Source organism: Wyeomyia smithii, chromosome 1 (genome assembly GCF_029784165.1).
Source record: "Wyeomyia smithii strain HCP4-BCI-WySm-NY-G18 chromosome 1, ASM2978416v1, whole genome shotgun sequence".
In the NCBI taxonomy this organism is placed as follows: Eukaryota; Metazoa; Arthropoda; class Insecta; order Diptera; family Culicidae; genus Wyeomyia; species Wyeomyia smithii.
In genome coordinates this window covers 123,472,847-123,489,518 of record NC_073694.1, presented here as the reverse complement: position 1 = coordinate 123,489,518, position 16,672 = coordinate 123,472,847, and the positions used below count along the sequence as shown (strand labels likewise).

The 16,672-nt window shown below is 34.2% G+C and overlaps 1 protein-coding gene across 2 annotated transcripts in view; it reads right to left on the bottom strand.

Annotated features, from left to right (window-relative positions):
• Positions 1-14,377: 14,377 nt before the first annotated feature.
• The window catches only part of LOC129718270 (uncharacterized), a 42,979-nt gene continuing 40,684 nt past the window's right edge, over positions 14,378-16,672 (bottom strand). For both annotated transcript variants that reach the window (XM_055668880.1, XM_055668882.1), the window contains exon 2: positions 14,378-14,525. The gene's annotated coding sequence lies outside the window, so the exon portion shown is untranslated. The remainder of the gene's footprint in view (positions 14,526-16,672) is intronic.

The window sequence follows — 16,672 nt, the reverse complement described above, 5'->3', positions numbered from 1 at the left end:
TTTTATCTGTCGAAAAGTGCCAAATATTTGACGCTTGGTCAAAGAGTGTAATACAGCCTTTAGTTTGCGTGAATCATTGTCAGTCGAGACGACAAAAAACGCTTGTAAATTTTAAAACAATGTAGGCCATTGTATGGAAGCTGCGCAGGAGAGCTCACATTACACACAAGCACGGATAAAATTATAATAAGAGAAGTGTCATCTCAATAGCGGTACTGCTAATAATAGAAGTGCGGGATGCAGCATACACCCGGGCATATATCTCACAATAGATCAACGATTCTGGTCGCAGTGAGGAAGTCGATATACCAAAAAGGGCATTGTTGGGATATTTAGCCATTCAAAAACCACCGAAAATAACCATTTTGATAACCAATACCGTCAGAAACGCATAAGGTTTATTACATTAACCCTGGAAAGATAGTCTGCGTCAGTTTGACGCCTCGCTTTCAGCAATATTGTTAATTTTTATCTAACCGTGCGTCTTTTTTTTCTCGTTTTTTCTTATTCAATAAAGAAATATTTAAACCTTTGTGTAAATTGTGATGTTTATTTTTTATAATATGTTAACACCGCAATGACAAATGATCAAAGCGTTAATGAATTAATGAAGAAAAGCTTCTTATTCAAAAGTCGAAAAACCAATTTGACGCATGATTATCCTTTTAAGCACATCAAAATATGATCTATCTTTTCAGTACTTAAACATACATCCACCATAACGAAGATCGTAATGTGTAATAATAGGTATTTAAACGCTCAGTGCTTGTAAGCAACGCGTATTAAGTACTAATATTCAATATTATAAATTAAGTATGTGCCAGGTTCATTGACTTTTATTAAAGACCCTCAACTTTGAAACAAATTGTTTAACAAATATTTTTTTCAAGAGATAAAATTGCTGATTATAAAGCAATCATCATGGCATCAACCCTGGAAATATGCGTGGACTTAAATAATCACTAGTAAAGTCAGATTGATAACCCGTGACCGAACACTTTCACCTCTTCCATTGCTTATAATGTTTGTTTCCACGATGGTAAATATTCATTGGCTGGTTGATTATTCAGTACTCCACAGCAACGCAAACACAATGTGACAAATAAATTTCGCGAATGTTGAAAAAGACATCTATCGTATCATCTGAAGGCATTTAATTCTACGATCATTTTCAAAATTCAAATTTCAAAATTATTTATTTATTAGTTTTACTATTCGTTGCAACTAAGTTTTTTCATACATTACACATTAAAAATATCTCATACGTTTTACGTTTGTTTACATGTACATAAAAGAATATTGGGAACCACAATGATGTAATGTAAATTATAATATCAGGTATTTTTAATTTTATACTGAATGTTGTAAACTATGCTCGTGATTTTTCAAACAGAAATTTATACTTCATTCTAATTCTAATTTCAGTTTTAGATTTTAGTATTTTTTACTATTCACATTTGTAAGTAGATAACAGATGATAACTAAAATTTTTGATTTTTTGAAGCTCTCTTACTCCACAACAAACACGCTCAGAGAGAAATGAGACTATATATGTACATATATATGTTACCTTCATACGCCTGTATTTTTATGTTTTGTTCATGTATGCACAGTTCTGTTCGAAACAGAAACTTTCCGTCAGCGCATTTTAAAGTTCTTATTGAACTGCGCATAAATTTTGGCAAAAAGTTTACTGTAAACCATATTGAAGGCGAAAATCTTCCGGTTTCGACTGTGGGAAATTATACACAATTTCCTACAAACCACAAAAATAATCCGCCAGAAAGGTAGTGGACAAAGTCTTCCTTCTTGTCTAAATGATGGTTCAAGGTTTGCCTATCAATCAAGATGTATCCCTTGTATCCCGCTTAATCATATACCATACACAAACCATATGCAATGCAGTTTTCCTACCATCTTGTGAATAGTGGGTAGGGCGAGACGAGATGGCAATTCTATACAGCAGAGTAACCAATAACGAATCAGCTGTAACATTTTGTTGGTTACCAGGCCACGTTGGTATCACTGGTAATGAAAGAGCGGACGAGGAAGCAAAAAAGTTATTTCAAGAACCTTTACAGCCAGGCGAGCCAATAGAACACAAGGAATTTAGAAAACACATTAAAAAAGCAAGATTTTTGTCGAAAATTGTTAATAATTTTATTTGACATAGCTACTAATGGTTCTACACCAGTAAGTCTATGTAATTCGAGTGTACCAAACCAAGGAGGACGCATGAAAATCATTTTCAGAATTTTATTCTGAATCCTTTGGAGCGTTTTCTTCCTTGTTGAACAGCAACTTGACCAGATCGGTACAGCATAAAGCATTGCTGGTCTAAAAATTCGCTTGTAAATCAAAAGTTTGTTCTGTAAACAAAGTTTAAAATTTCTGTCAATGAGAGGATATAAACATCTCGTATATTTGATGCACTTGGCTTGTATACACTCAATGCGCTCTTTGAAAATAAGTTTTTTTCGTAAATTAGTCCTTGTCAGACTAACTTAAAATAACCCCATTCATCACAACGTGATTATTGTTTGGCTTGAGGAAAGAAGCCCTAGTCTTATGGGGAAAAATTATCATTTGAGTTTTAGAAGCATTGAGAGAGATTTTCCACTTTTGCAAGTAAGAAGAAAAAATATCTGAACTTTTCTGCAATCGACTGCATATAACACGAAGACTTTTTCCTTTTACGGAAATGCTTGTGTCATCGCAGAACTATGACTTTGTGCATCCTGGAGGCAGAACTGAGCCACTGCTCTGATAGGAAATCTATCAGATTTTGAATTCTGATAATCAACCTGCAGAGTTCGATCAGTAAGATAATTTTTCAAAATTTTGATTAGGAAAATTGGAAAATTAAAAATTTGCGATTTTGCAATCAAACCTTTATGCCAAACACTGTCGAATGCTTTTTCTATGTCCAAAAGAGCAGCTCCAGTGGAATAACCTTCAGATTTGTTAGCTCGTATCATATTAGTAACTCTGAGCAATTGATGAGTAGTGGAATGCCCATGGCGAAATCCAAACTGTTCATTTGCAAAAATTGAATTTTCGTTGATGGACATTTTCCAAACGAATTAGAAGTCAAGCAAGCTAATTAGTGAAATATCTCTCAATATGAGTTTTGTATCTTTTTCAATTAGTCTTGTAATTAAAAACAGAGCTCATAGGGTTTAAAACTGATTCATGTGATATAGAAAAAGTTATTGGAAGATGGTCAGAATCAAAATCAGCATGTGTGATCAATTCATTACATACATGACTTTGATCTGTTAGCACCAAATCAATTGTTGATGGATTCCTTACAGAAGAAAAACATGTAGGACTATTCGGAGACAAGATAGAGTAGTATCCTGAGGAACAATCATTGAAAAAAATTTTGCCATTGGAGTTACTCTGAGAATTATTCCATGATCGATGTTTAGTGGTTCTGTGGTTAGCGATGTCGGTCGGCTAGCTCTCCCACACGATTGTGATATCGGGTTCGATTCCCGATCGAGTCGAGGATCTTTTCGAGCTGGAAATTTTCTCGACACAGCACTGGGGCACGGTGTATCGTTGTACTTATCCTACACATACAAAATGTGCCAAAAAAACAATATCGATAACGAATTCTCTCAACTATTCTAGTTGATCGAGACCGCTATTAGCCTCAAGGCTAAACGTGCGATATTGTATTGTTGTGTGCCCTAACTAACAAAAGTTGAGTACAAAAAACTAACTTTTAAGTATGTTCCATGTAATATACTTTATAACTTTGTACCGAAAGAAGATAGGATTTTCATTTTTTCAACAAAGTTTCATATTTTTGAATCTTCTACAACTTTGCCAAATAAACTATTCTCACATCTGTTCAACTAAAGAACCAAAAACGAGAAAAAATCTCTTTATTTGAAGTATCGACATTTAGCGGTGGAGAGAACGCATTTTACACTCAAAATTTTATTTCACTTATACCATTCATACCTGCTCGTGGTGAAGAATTATTTCGGTCTCTTATCCTCATACAAAACTAAAACGCAAAAAAAACTGTGCGACCTCTCTTTCTTCGAGAGAATTCTTTATTCTCCCCGGTACTGGTATAGCGAAAGTGCCTTATCATGATAATTGTACAGTACCACCCGCATACGTGCAAGGTTATTTTGTACATATTTTTTAATGAATTTCACTTTGGCCCGAGTTGAAAATCTAAAATCTTGACTAATGACAATCGTTTTTTTTTACATTGTACCTAATGTCGCATGCATAAGCTGACCAACCGTACGGATTTTTTCCGGACGGTTTTGATTTTCAGAGGTGGTGTCCGGATTAAATTTCTGTCCGAATTTTGTCCGGAGTTTTTGAACTGCTCGGATTTTTCCCAGATTTTTGAAGTAGAATACTTTTCTCAGGAAGTTCGGCTACATACACTGGAACAAGTCGACATATATTCTTTAATAAATTTGTCCAATGAATTTACCGTACCAAAAGATCTCTTAATTATAATTGTTTCTATTAGAGATTCTTTTGTAAAAAAAGTGTGATACAATAATTTTAACGAATCGCACAACGAAATAATAATTATCGGATTTTCACATCCATTTTATTTGATATTCATTTACGTCTAACACGTGTGGTAAAAAGTTAAATTTACAGGCAATATTGCGGAATACATTTCATAAAGTAGATATATAAAACCGTCATGTATCGAAACCAACATATAAATCTTATTGATAAATCCAATAAAAAACACACGTCGCCGTGACTTTGTACTCAGTTTACCTGTGAAGTTTTGTTCTGTCGTTTGGATTTGGTATCGAATCATCCAGATTCAAATGGCTACGCCACGAAAAGACGGCGTCTTATTGAGCGATTGGAAGTATATTTTCTAATCTCCAATAGGTAAGTTATTTTTCTATACTTCATTTGAGTTTAAACTCACCTATAGATATTCACAACTATAGATCACACCGAAGAAATGGGCACTTATCAAATCGTATCATCGGGCAAACAACGAACAGACCATTGGAACTCGGATCAAGTGGCCAACGTTGAACCGGTAATTTCCTTTCTAATCATCATTTGTCATGAAGTCGGTAGTGAAATCTCTGGAAAGTTGTGACCGCCACCGACCGACGTAGTTAATTTTTAGCTTTAATTAATGGGATTGCTTTATTCCAATAAGAGATATACGGGCAACAATTTTTTTTAAATAAATATTATTTTTATAATAAATTTTTGTATTTTTCATAAACAAACACTTCGATTTGTTTTCATGTACATATCATATGAAAGAAACAGTCCCTTTAGTGGAGTTATTTCTATAGGATAATAACAAGGAATGCATGAGATTTTCCTATGAAATTGTTATTGTGTGTCAAGATATAAATTATGGCATTTCCAATGAGTCTAATAGATTATATGTTCTTTAGTTTTTAAACGATTCGCATATCTATTTTAAAAGCTTGGTAATGTAGTGAGTCTATCAGACGATCCTATAAAGAATGCATGACACATTTTCGATCACATCGTTTCGATTGGAAATTCTAATAGTGCAAATTTATAACACTCCCATATAATCTGAATATGTGAGATTATTTCAGTGAGGGATGTGAAATGAAAATCTAAAACAGAAAAAAGTGAAAAATATGTCCAATTTCAAATGCTAATAAATCGGTTAGTATTCGATGGATTTCCTTCGTTCTTGCAGCAATAGATTGGAAAATCTTCTAAGATTCTTTCCAAAATAAGATAATTGTAATTTTATTGTTCACACTATTGTACTATTGAAAATAGTCAAGCCTTGTCAAAACGAAAAATTCGACCTCTGATTGGTCGTTGTATGCTTGCTTCCCAAGTACGGTCGACAGGATCATATACCTTGCAATTGAAAACATGCTATTTGGCCTATATAAGAGCCTGTTTCAGCCGGAGCCGCTCATAATAGTTCTAGACAGCGACAACAGCAGTCGTCCTTCCTTAGCAGCAGCACTAGTCCTGTGGTTGGTCACCACGTCTCAGGAGCAGCGCGGTTCTTCTCAGCGTGTGTCGCCAGACAGCCATTATTCCCCCCGTGTTGGGGCAGCATGAAGATTGCCATCAGGAAATCCAATTTTGGTAATCAAAATGCCTTTTTCAAGGTAAATAAACAAGTCATTGAAAGTTAATAATTTTTGTCAACGCTAGCAAGCATTCTGTGTTGCATCCTAGCAATTTAAATCTGTCGCACCCGTCGAATTTACTGAATGTAAAATAGCTTCCACAGTGCATGTTGTCCGTGTATCTTAATTCCCCCAATGTTAGGGCAGCTCAAAGGTTGTAATTAGCAACCGATTTTGAACCGCAAAATGCTTTTTTTCAAGGCAAATAAAAAAAAAATTGAAGGTTAATAATTTTCTGACATCAACACAAGCAGACATTCTGTGCGGGGTGCAATAAAATTCTGTTGTAGTTGTCTAATTTTTACTTTATTTAGTAAACCCCCCACTGTAGGGGCAGCGCAAAGGCTGCGATCAGCATAACCGACATTGAATAATAAACTGCCCTGTTAGAACGCATTCACAAAAGCAGTTAGTTCGACTATGCAGAGCTAATATGAAGTCGATTCAATCAATCAGTATAAACAGAATTTCGTCGTCTCCCAGCTGCCAAGTTGCAACATGATGCAACACGCAACAACGAGCAAACGAAATCGCTTGATGTTACAAACCGCAATAAGATGCGGGTTGAAACTGTTGCGTGTGTGAGAGTACCATCGGTGTTTATTCGCTGGATACAAAAATCAAATGCGAATTGTGGAATAATTTGTCTGAAGAACATTAGGGAATGGAACAACTGAACTGATAGGGCGTGGCCTATAACGTAGCACCCTTCGGCTATAAAAGAGTGTTTCTGGGAAAACTAGCTACATTCATTAGTCGGAAGGTGAGCTGGATGGACCGTCCACAACGTTGACAGCAGCAGCAGCAGATATTAGCACTCAGCGGTAACAGAATATATGAGCGAGTTGCGCCTGTGGTTGCCTTCAAATTAAACAAATCACTTGCCCTGTGGTTGGTCATCACGTCTCAAGAGCAGCGCGGTTCTTCTCAGCGTGTGTCGCCAGACTGCCATTATTCCCCCCGTGTTGGGGTAGCATGAAGATTGCCATCAGGAAATGCAATTTTGAATATCAAAATGCCTTTTTGAAGGCAAATAAACAAGTCATTAAAAGTTAATAATTTTTGTCAACGCAAACAAGCATTCTGTGTTGCATCCTAGCAATTTAAATTTGTCGCACCCGTCTAATTTACTGAATGTGAAATAGCTTCCACAGTGCATGTTGTCCGTGTATCTTAATTCCCCCAAAGTTAGGGCAGCTCAAAGGTTGTAATTAGCAACCGATTTTGAACCGCAAAATGCTTCTTTGAAGGCAAATAAAAAAATAATTGAAGGTTAATAATTTTCTGGCATCAACACAAGCAGACATTCTGTGCGGGATGCAATAAAATTCTGTTGTAGTTGTCTAATTTTTACTTTATTTAGTAAACCCCCCACTGTAGGGGCAGCGCAAAGGCTGCGATCAGCATAACCGACATTGAATAATAAACTGCCCTGTTAGAACGCATTCACAAAAGCAGTTAGTTCGAATGCAGAGCTAATATGAAGACGATTCAATCAATCAGCATAAACAGAATTTCGTCGTCTCCCAGCTGCCAAGTTGCAACATGATGCAACACGCAACAGCGAGCAAACGAAATCGCTTGATGATACAAACCGTTTTAAGATACGGGTTAAAACCGTTGCGTGTGTGAGAGCACCATCGGTGTTTATTCGCTGGATACAAAAATCAAATGCGAATTGTGGAATAATTTGTCTGAAGAACATTAGGGAATGGAACAACTGAACTGATAGGGCGTGGCCTATTACGTAGCACCCTTCGGCTATAAAAGAGTGTTTCTGGGAAAACTAGCTACATTCATTAGTCGGAAGGAGAGCTGGATGGACCGTCCACAACGTTGACAGCAGCAGCAGCAGATTTCAGCACTCAGCGGTAACAGAATATATCAGCGGGTTGCGCCTATGGCTGCCTTCAAATTAAACAAATCACTTGCCCTGTGGTTGGTCATCACGTCTCAGGCCTCTGCCTGAGAACGAACGCCAACGCGAGCGATCGGGCGAGATTTTTGCCGTACATCAGCCGGCACTTCCTCTAATGGAAAAGTTGGATCATTTTGTTTAGAAGAATATTACTGTCGGTAATATTACAGAGCTGCGATTGCATTATATCCGATATGGAATTGAACAACTGTTCTTTTGAGGACAAATAAAACACTTAATTTGAAGAGTTAATAGTTTTGGGTACCAGTAGCAGTATGGTAACAGCCTCAGCGGTAGGTGCAGCCGGTACTTCCATGAGGCGGATGTTATAAGGAAGTAAATGGAAGCGGCATGGCGAAACAGTTCGGGTGTGCTTAGACGCGCGTCATTTTTCGTTGTTGATATTATTCCCCACATGAAACGAAGCGCTTTCGTATGATAGCGGCGGTATTAGCGGTAGATGCATTTGCCAACACTTACTCCTGTAAAGCCGTGTCTAATTTTCAATGTGAAAACACCTTTCTATTGTGTTGGCCGTGCACATTAGGCCTCTGTCAGGCTAAACGCGAAAAGCGGCGTGAACCGTTTCGCCCGGCCGTAGGTTAAAGTGCAGTCGTAAGTAGAGCTATGTAAAAGTATTCTACTTCAACCTCGCGGTCGTGGCTTTGCACACCACCCCTCCTGTGATTTTTTAACATTAAACATACTAGAATTAACTATCAACGCTTTTTGATCAAGTTTAAATGCACCTCAGTTTTATTATGAGTACTAGTTGAACATTCCCGGCGATGCTCGGGATCAAAGGTTTCAAAGATAGATTTTTTTATATTTCATTGCTGCATTAGCTCAACTCACTTCAAAAATAAAATTCACATCTTATACTTATATCATCACTTCAAGTAGGGTGTCGAACGTTTTCGACAGTGGTTTTCTTCGGGCCTTTTTTGCATTAAATTGCTGCAGAAAAACTACCGAAGAAAACCACTGACGAAGACGTTCGATACCCTACTTCAATATTCTGAGAACGCGCAGAACGGAAATACCCATATTGGATTGTTTTTTTTCTGATTTTGGGCTGATTTACAGAAACTGGAAGTCACCATTTTGGATTTCAAAATGACGTATGGAGTTGAAATAGAAGTCATGAATTTGCATGTTTCACGTAGTTTTGTGAATAATATCTCAAATTTAGTAATCAGATACTTGTTATTTTTCTTCAAATGTCTTTTTGGAACGTTAACAAACATTTTAATGAAAAAACACATGTGTCATCGCTATAAAATGACGTATGGAGTTCCACTTTCGGAAGTGTTGAAATTGTTGGCCAAATATCGCTTAAGGTTATTTTCCTGAAACCAGAAGTCGCCATTTTTTAATCCACAAAACTTCGTAGAAATTAGAAAATAAAAGATTTTTAATGCTTAAGCTGCCTTTATTCGATATTCAAACAAATGAATCGTAACCTTTCCTCCAGCTAAATGTCCCAAGAGTTCTAGTTAACGTAAAAAAAGTAAAACAGTAAGATTAAGAGCTGAATGACCTTCTGGTTAAAAGTTCTCTAATAAAAATCAAATTCAAATTCAAAAGTACAAGAGTAAATCGAATGCCGTAATATGTAACTATTCACAAAACTACGAAAACATCAGAAATGTAAAATGTTTATGCTCGAGACATGGGTTATTCTGCAAAAAAAAAATTGTAGATGTTGAAATAACAACGAATATTTTATTGAAAAAAAAAAAAACAAATCATTGAATTTTGATTCAGTGGCGAATTGCGCATAAAAAGTCAAAATTTCGCATGTAATCGTATAAAACGTATAAATTAAAAAAAAAATTGTGATTTTCTGTATTCTGTATGCTGTATGTGGTCCTCGTGGCTCTGTGGTTAGCGATGTCGATTGGCTCCCACACGGTTGTGATATCGGGTTCGATCCCCGATCATGTCGAGGATCTTTTCGAACTGCAATTTTTTTCGACTCAGCTCTGGGGCACGGTGTATAGTTGTTCTTATCCTACAACATGCAAAATGTGCTAAAACAATATCGATAACGAATTTTCTCAACTAATCTGGATCGAGAACGCTATTAGAAGGCTGCAATATTGTTGTGCTGTATACATAAAATCATCTTTAAACATACATTTTATATTTTAACATAAACAAACATTTTATTGAAAAAAGTCATCGCTTTTAATTTTGATTTAGAGGCAAATTCAGCATAATAAGTCATAATTTTGCATGTTTCACGTAGTTTTGTGAGTAATATCTCAAGTTTTAGTAATCAGATACTAATTATTTTTCCTTACATGTCTTTCCTGAACGTTCACATACATTTTAATGAGAAAAGAATCATATGTCATCGTTTCGAAATTAGATTTAGAGGTGAATTCAGCATAAAAAGTCATAAATTTGCATGTTTCACGTAGTTTTGTGAATAATATCTCAAGTTTTAGTAATCATATACTTTTTATTTTTCCTCAAATGTCTTTCCTGAACGTTAGCAAACATTTTAATGAAAAAAGAATCACATGTCATCGCTTTAAATTTCGATTTAGAGGCAAATTTAGCAGAAAAAGTCATAAATTTGCATGTTTCACGCAGTTTTGTGAATAATATCTCAAGTTTTAGTAATCATATATTTTTCATTTTTCTCAAATGTCTTTCCTGAACGTTAACAAACATTTTAATGAAAAAAGAATCACATGTCATCGCTTTAAATTTTGATTCAGAGGCAAATTCAGCATAAAAAGTCATAATTTTGCAAGTTTTACGTAGTTTTGTGAATAAAATCTCAAGTTTTAGTAAACAGATACTTGTTACTTTTCTTCAAATGGCTTACCTGAACGTTTACAAACATTTTAATGTAAAAAAAATCGAATGCCATCGCTTTTCATTTTGATTTAGAGGCAAATTCAGTATAATTTTGCAAGTTTTACGTAGTTTTATGAATAAAATCTCAAGTTTTAGTAAACAGATACTCGTTACTTTCCTTCAAATGTCTTTCCTGAACGTTAACAAACATTTTCATGTAAAAAACTCACGTCACTGCTTATTTTTTTTATTTAAAACGATTTAAAATTATGGTGGTGACTGTACACCACTGAGACGGAGGCAATAACATCAATAAGATCAAGCGTTACGGAATTCCATTTTAATATAGTAGATTTGACAGCAGAGATTCGATCTTTCGTTAAAATGTTGCAGTTTCCATGGGTTCCTCTCAAGTTAAAATGTTGACATTCGTTCAGTTTACGAACACCAAAAAAGAGATGCAAGAATTGTCAAAAACATTTGCCTATTTTTTTCGCGCCCGAAAAGCAAGGGTCAGCAGGTTTAGTTTTGAGTCATCACTTGCGTTTTCAGAAGAAGAAAAAAAACGTTTTTGTTCCTGAGGCATTTAGAAAATTGTAATTTTTATGTAAAATGGGCAGAGCCCGAAGAAAATGTTCATTTAACGACCATCTGAAGAAAGAATTTCCTTTTTTGAAAAAAGGAAGCACATATTGGGGCTTATCACGGGAGTCACTTCACGGTGAAGTGACAACCGTAATAGGCACGGTGAAAGTGATTCCCATTTGATTTGCACGCGTCTTTTTTCACCGTGAGATTTTTTCATTTCGTTCTCACCGTGAAGTGACTCCCGTAATAAGCCCCATTGTGATATTGAGTGTACAATTTGTAGTGCGCGATCAACATAGCCTCGGATGGAAAGTCAGCTATCAAAAAACACATTCTATTCACATTCTGAGTATACATTCCGGCAATATGAAAAACCGATTACATTTTGGAAACAGGTTTTAATCTCTAATTTTTGACATAAGTTTGGGTTTTATTACCTGACTATCCAATAAGGTTGGGTATTGACGAAATGGTCCGGAATTTTTTCATTCAGGAGTTGGTCAGCTTACGCATGCAGTACTGTGTTTAGCGCCTCTGATATGCATTACTCGCGATATTAGGTATAATAAACATTACGAGAAAAAAAAATATTGTCGTTAGTCGAGAAACGCTGTTTCCAACTCAACCAAAATATTAAAGTAATTCTTCTAACTGGTTAAAACGGTTTCAACAGTCGTGCGGTGTACGACCCAAGAAAATTTGTTAAGCAATGTTTAAATGGTTGATAGATTTTGAGTTAATTTTTTATCAATGTTGATTGTGAATTGTTACTTAAATTCTGCTTCAAAAATCTCTTGAATGCGGTCCTGTCTCAACTTGATTATAATAGATTTATGATCACCTTTTTGTCCGGTCATTGAAGCAAAAAGAAAGAATAGATTTTTATGCATGTTCAAACTTTTGGAGCGAACTGTATGAACGATGCACTGTCAACTCAATGTAGGATGAAACAGCAATACATGAATGCGAAAGCGTGGGCTAGGATTTGCAGCAGAGTTTTGTTCGAAGTTGCATATCTGTTCTGTGCTATTCTTCTATCTCTTAACACAAAAAAGTTAATTTTTTTATTTGTAGTATAGTAAACTTTTCATACTTTTTGACAATTTGCGATTATGCGGGTCATTCATACAAACAATTGTTCCGAAGACACTTTCAAGCTAGGATGAAGGTAAAAGGCGCTATGGAATTAGGTTCTACTTTTTGCCTTATTGGATCACTGTGCAGCGTGTTGATTATTTGCAACCAAAAATAAAACTTGTATTAGTGAAATCGACCACTAATACTAGCGCAGATATGAAGGTCTATGTTTTCTACGCAGAATTTTGAGTGGATTTTTACGAGCGCTTTTTACGCGAAGTCTCGGACTTACGTGGGTTCTCGCATTAGAGCAGAATCGCGCCAAATGATCTGGAAACACGCGAAAATTTAATCGACCATTTTTGATTTGAATTAAACTTTGCACACGTATTTGGCTTAACAATTTTTCACAGATGGAGAGATTTTTTACACCCATGAGTTATATTCTTGGAGGGCGTATGCCTTTTGGCATAGGTTTTATTCGAAGCATTGTAGCCCAGAAACCGTTGCACAGTGGTCGGAAAAGGCAATTTGACGAACTTAATTCTTTTGTGCTTAAACGGTTGATGTTAGCCAAAGACAATGTTCATAAGAATTGTTCACAAAAATATAACGGAAATGTTGATAAGAAACTTTTTCGATCATGGCCTACTATCATAAAAATAAAAAATCTAACTTTTGATACAGCGAAGATACATTAATAGTTTCTTCAGCAAAGTTGTAGAGCTTTTCAAAATATGAAACTTTGCAGAAAATATTGAATTTCGATGACGTCTATTTACTGAAATACAAAGCATTTTCGCTGTCAACCCCACCAAATTTAGTTTTTCTAGCATAACTTTTTTAATATTGTTTTATAAAGAGCATAATGTTCTAGACAAATATGACCAGCATACACAGGTTTCTTTCGAAGATAGCATGTTGCTACAATCGTTTTATACTGAACTAGAGCGTTTTATCATTAAATTATTTCCCAGATTTAAATGCGTATAGGGGAGAAAGAGGCAAACTGGTGCACATCATCAAATATTTTTTTTAAAGCTTAGACCTTGTACTATAAGCTAGTTAAACTTTGATACTTGACAATTCATAAATGAATGAGTAGAGTGATGTTTTAGGTATGTATGTTTCTGGGGTTTTCTATACAAAAATGCACCAACTACTTGATTAATGAACGATGATTTGTGGATTAATGAAACATTATCTCGCAAAACTTTTGAAATTAGTGAGAACATTTCTTAGGTATATTTAGTTTATATATATATATATATATATATATATATATATATATATATATATATATATATATATATATATATATATATATATATATATATATATATATATATATATATATATATATATATATATATATATTATATATATATAGTATATATATATATATATATATATATATATATATATATATATATATATATATCTATCTATCTATCTATATATATTAATATATACATATATATATATATATATATATATATATATATATATATATATATATATATATATATATATATATATATATATATATATATATATATATATATATATATATATATATATATATATATATATATATATATATATATATATATATATATATAGATATATATATTTATATATAAGAATCAAATATTTATTTTCGAGTTTTATTATCTTAGGAACATATTTTTTCATGACATAGATACTTTACAGAGCTAGTTTCACCTTATATTTTATATACATCATAAGTAAATGATTCGTCATCTTTTGAAAACAGCTTCGTTTGTATCTTATTTTATGAAATCGGAACAAAAGAGTGATACTTTTGTGTGGCAGCTATTGTTATTGATTTTTTGAAAATATTGCTCCATTCTGTTACTCCTTGTGCATTTTTTTCATCTGATACCCAACTAAATGACATTTTTGATGAATTTTCATTACTTTTCTGATTAGACCAATCATACAATTCTTTTGCGCACAAATACCTGTTGGAAAAAGAAGAAAACATATAATACACTTATAAGACCCGAATGACAATTGTTAAAGGGTCTAAAAAAATAAATAATTAATAATAAATTCTTTGCGCTTGTAATGGGATGTTCATGTATATTGAAAACATATAATACACTTATAAGACCCGAATCGAATCGACCATACCCAAAGGAACTTGGTGCTTTCCCAGCGGTAAGACTTCAATATATGATTTTATATGATACTCATAGTGTTACTTTTTAGCCATTCGTTAAACCGGAAACAAAAGTTTGGCCAACCGTTGGAAGAATTGACGACTTATACGGGGATAAACACCTTGTTTGTACCTGTCCACCCATGGTTCCGAATTATGAATAACTATTTCGTATTATGAAAAACCAAAAATAAATAACATATTGTACAAAATTACTTGTAGTTGATATTTCACAACTAGTAATTCCATATTTCAATTATACCTTTCGTCTGAAATACGGCTAAAATCAGTTTTTGATGGTCATTTTGGATTTTACCTCCACTCCACCACGGTTTCACAAAATTGGCAGTTACGCGCCAGTTGGTTGGTCGAGATAATATTTCCCGTTTGCTTCCAGGTATGAGCCATGCCGAATACCTTGCAACTCAATTCGCTTTTGGATTGTTGCAATGAATAAAAGAAACTAACACTTTTTTGAAAACTACACGAATTACTTAAACGCACTTTATTTTTTCATTAATAAATTCGGTAAGCTACCACTTATCAGCAGTGAGTTGACGCTAACGATGATGATGACGATAATGGTTGATATGTGTGGTTCTGCTACTGCGACCGTCTCCATCTCTCGTACGCCGCATGCTTTCGGATATAGTGGACTATCACAGCTCTCGTGTGCCACTTGTTTTCGGATATAGTGGACTCTATAGTTTACTCTTACCAGGGATAAAGTGTGGAGTGTATTTAGTTCGAGGTGGGATGGGAATTAGGGGTTCACTAGTTCACTTGACTAGAGCCTTCCTCGCCCTCGTCAAACTCTGCGATTTTTAGCATCATTACTCGGACAACACCATCTTGACTTTTGGTTGATTTATGATTCAACATGAATTTCAAAACCCTCTTTTGTATATTTTGATCACTATATGGACTCTATTGGTCACTATTTTAATGCAAAAGTCACTAAAGTCACTATTATTTTGATACTAGCCCTGATATTTCACGAGAAAATCGTAACCAAATATCGCTAGCGGCGAAGATGTGTTGTGTGAAAGTTTTCTTCGGCCGGGAAAAATATCTAGATGTGTGAAAGTGGCAGTTTAGATTTTGTCAAAAAAAAACAATAAAAATGTTTGAGTTTTTTAATGGAGTGATTCATTCATGCGAACAGAAAAACGTCAACGTCAAAGGTAAGTTAAAACACATTGAGTTTCTGAGTGGAATAAAAGCAGTAGAGCTTGGCAAACTGAATCCTGCCCACAATACATATCACATGATGAAGCAGTCAGTTACCCTATATATATATATATATATATATATATATATATATATATATATATATATATATATATATATATATATATATATATATATATATATATATATATATATATATATATATATATATATATATATATATATATATATATATATATATATATATATATATATATATATATATATATATATATATATATATATATATATATATATATATATATATATATATATATATATATATATATATATATATATTAAATACGGGTCAATTCTTTTGATATTGATATGTCAAATGAATTGAAAGTCTGAGAATAATAATAGAATCTATTAGATTCTAATATTATTTTGAGGCGGGGCTTACCGAATGGAAATTGACTTCGGAATGCGCTGCAAGTACTCAGTCATTCTGCAAAGGGTCTTTAGAAGGTCGGTAGAGCTAACACCTTCTAGGTTCTGAAAACAAGACAGACGCAGAAACAAGACTCAACAGCATTGTCTTTTTTCACCCTATCACTGCCAGACAGTGGAATCTAGAAGGTCATACATACATACATACATACATACATACATTACTCGGACAACACCATCTTGTCCGGGATGAATATTTTAAATCCTACCGGTCTTTTACCGTAGCGGGGGTAAATTGTCGTCTTTAATAATGACTAGCTTGCC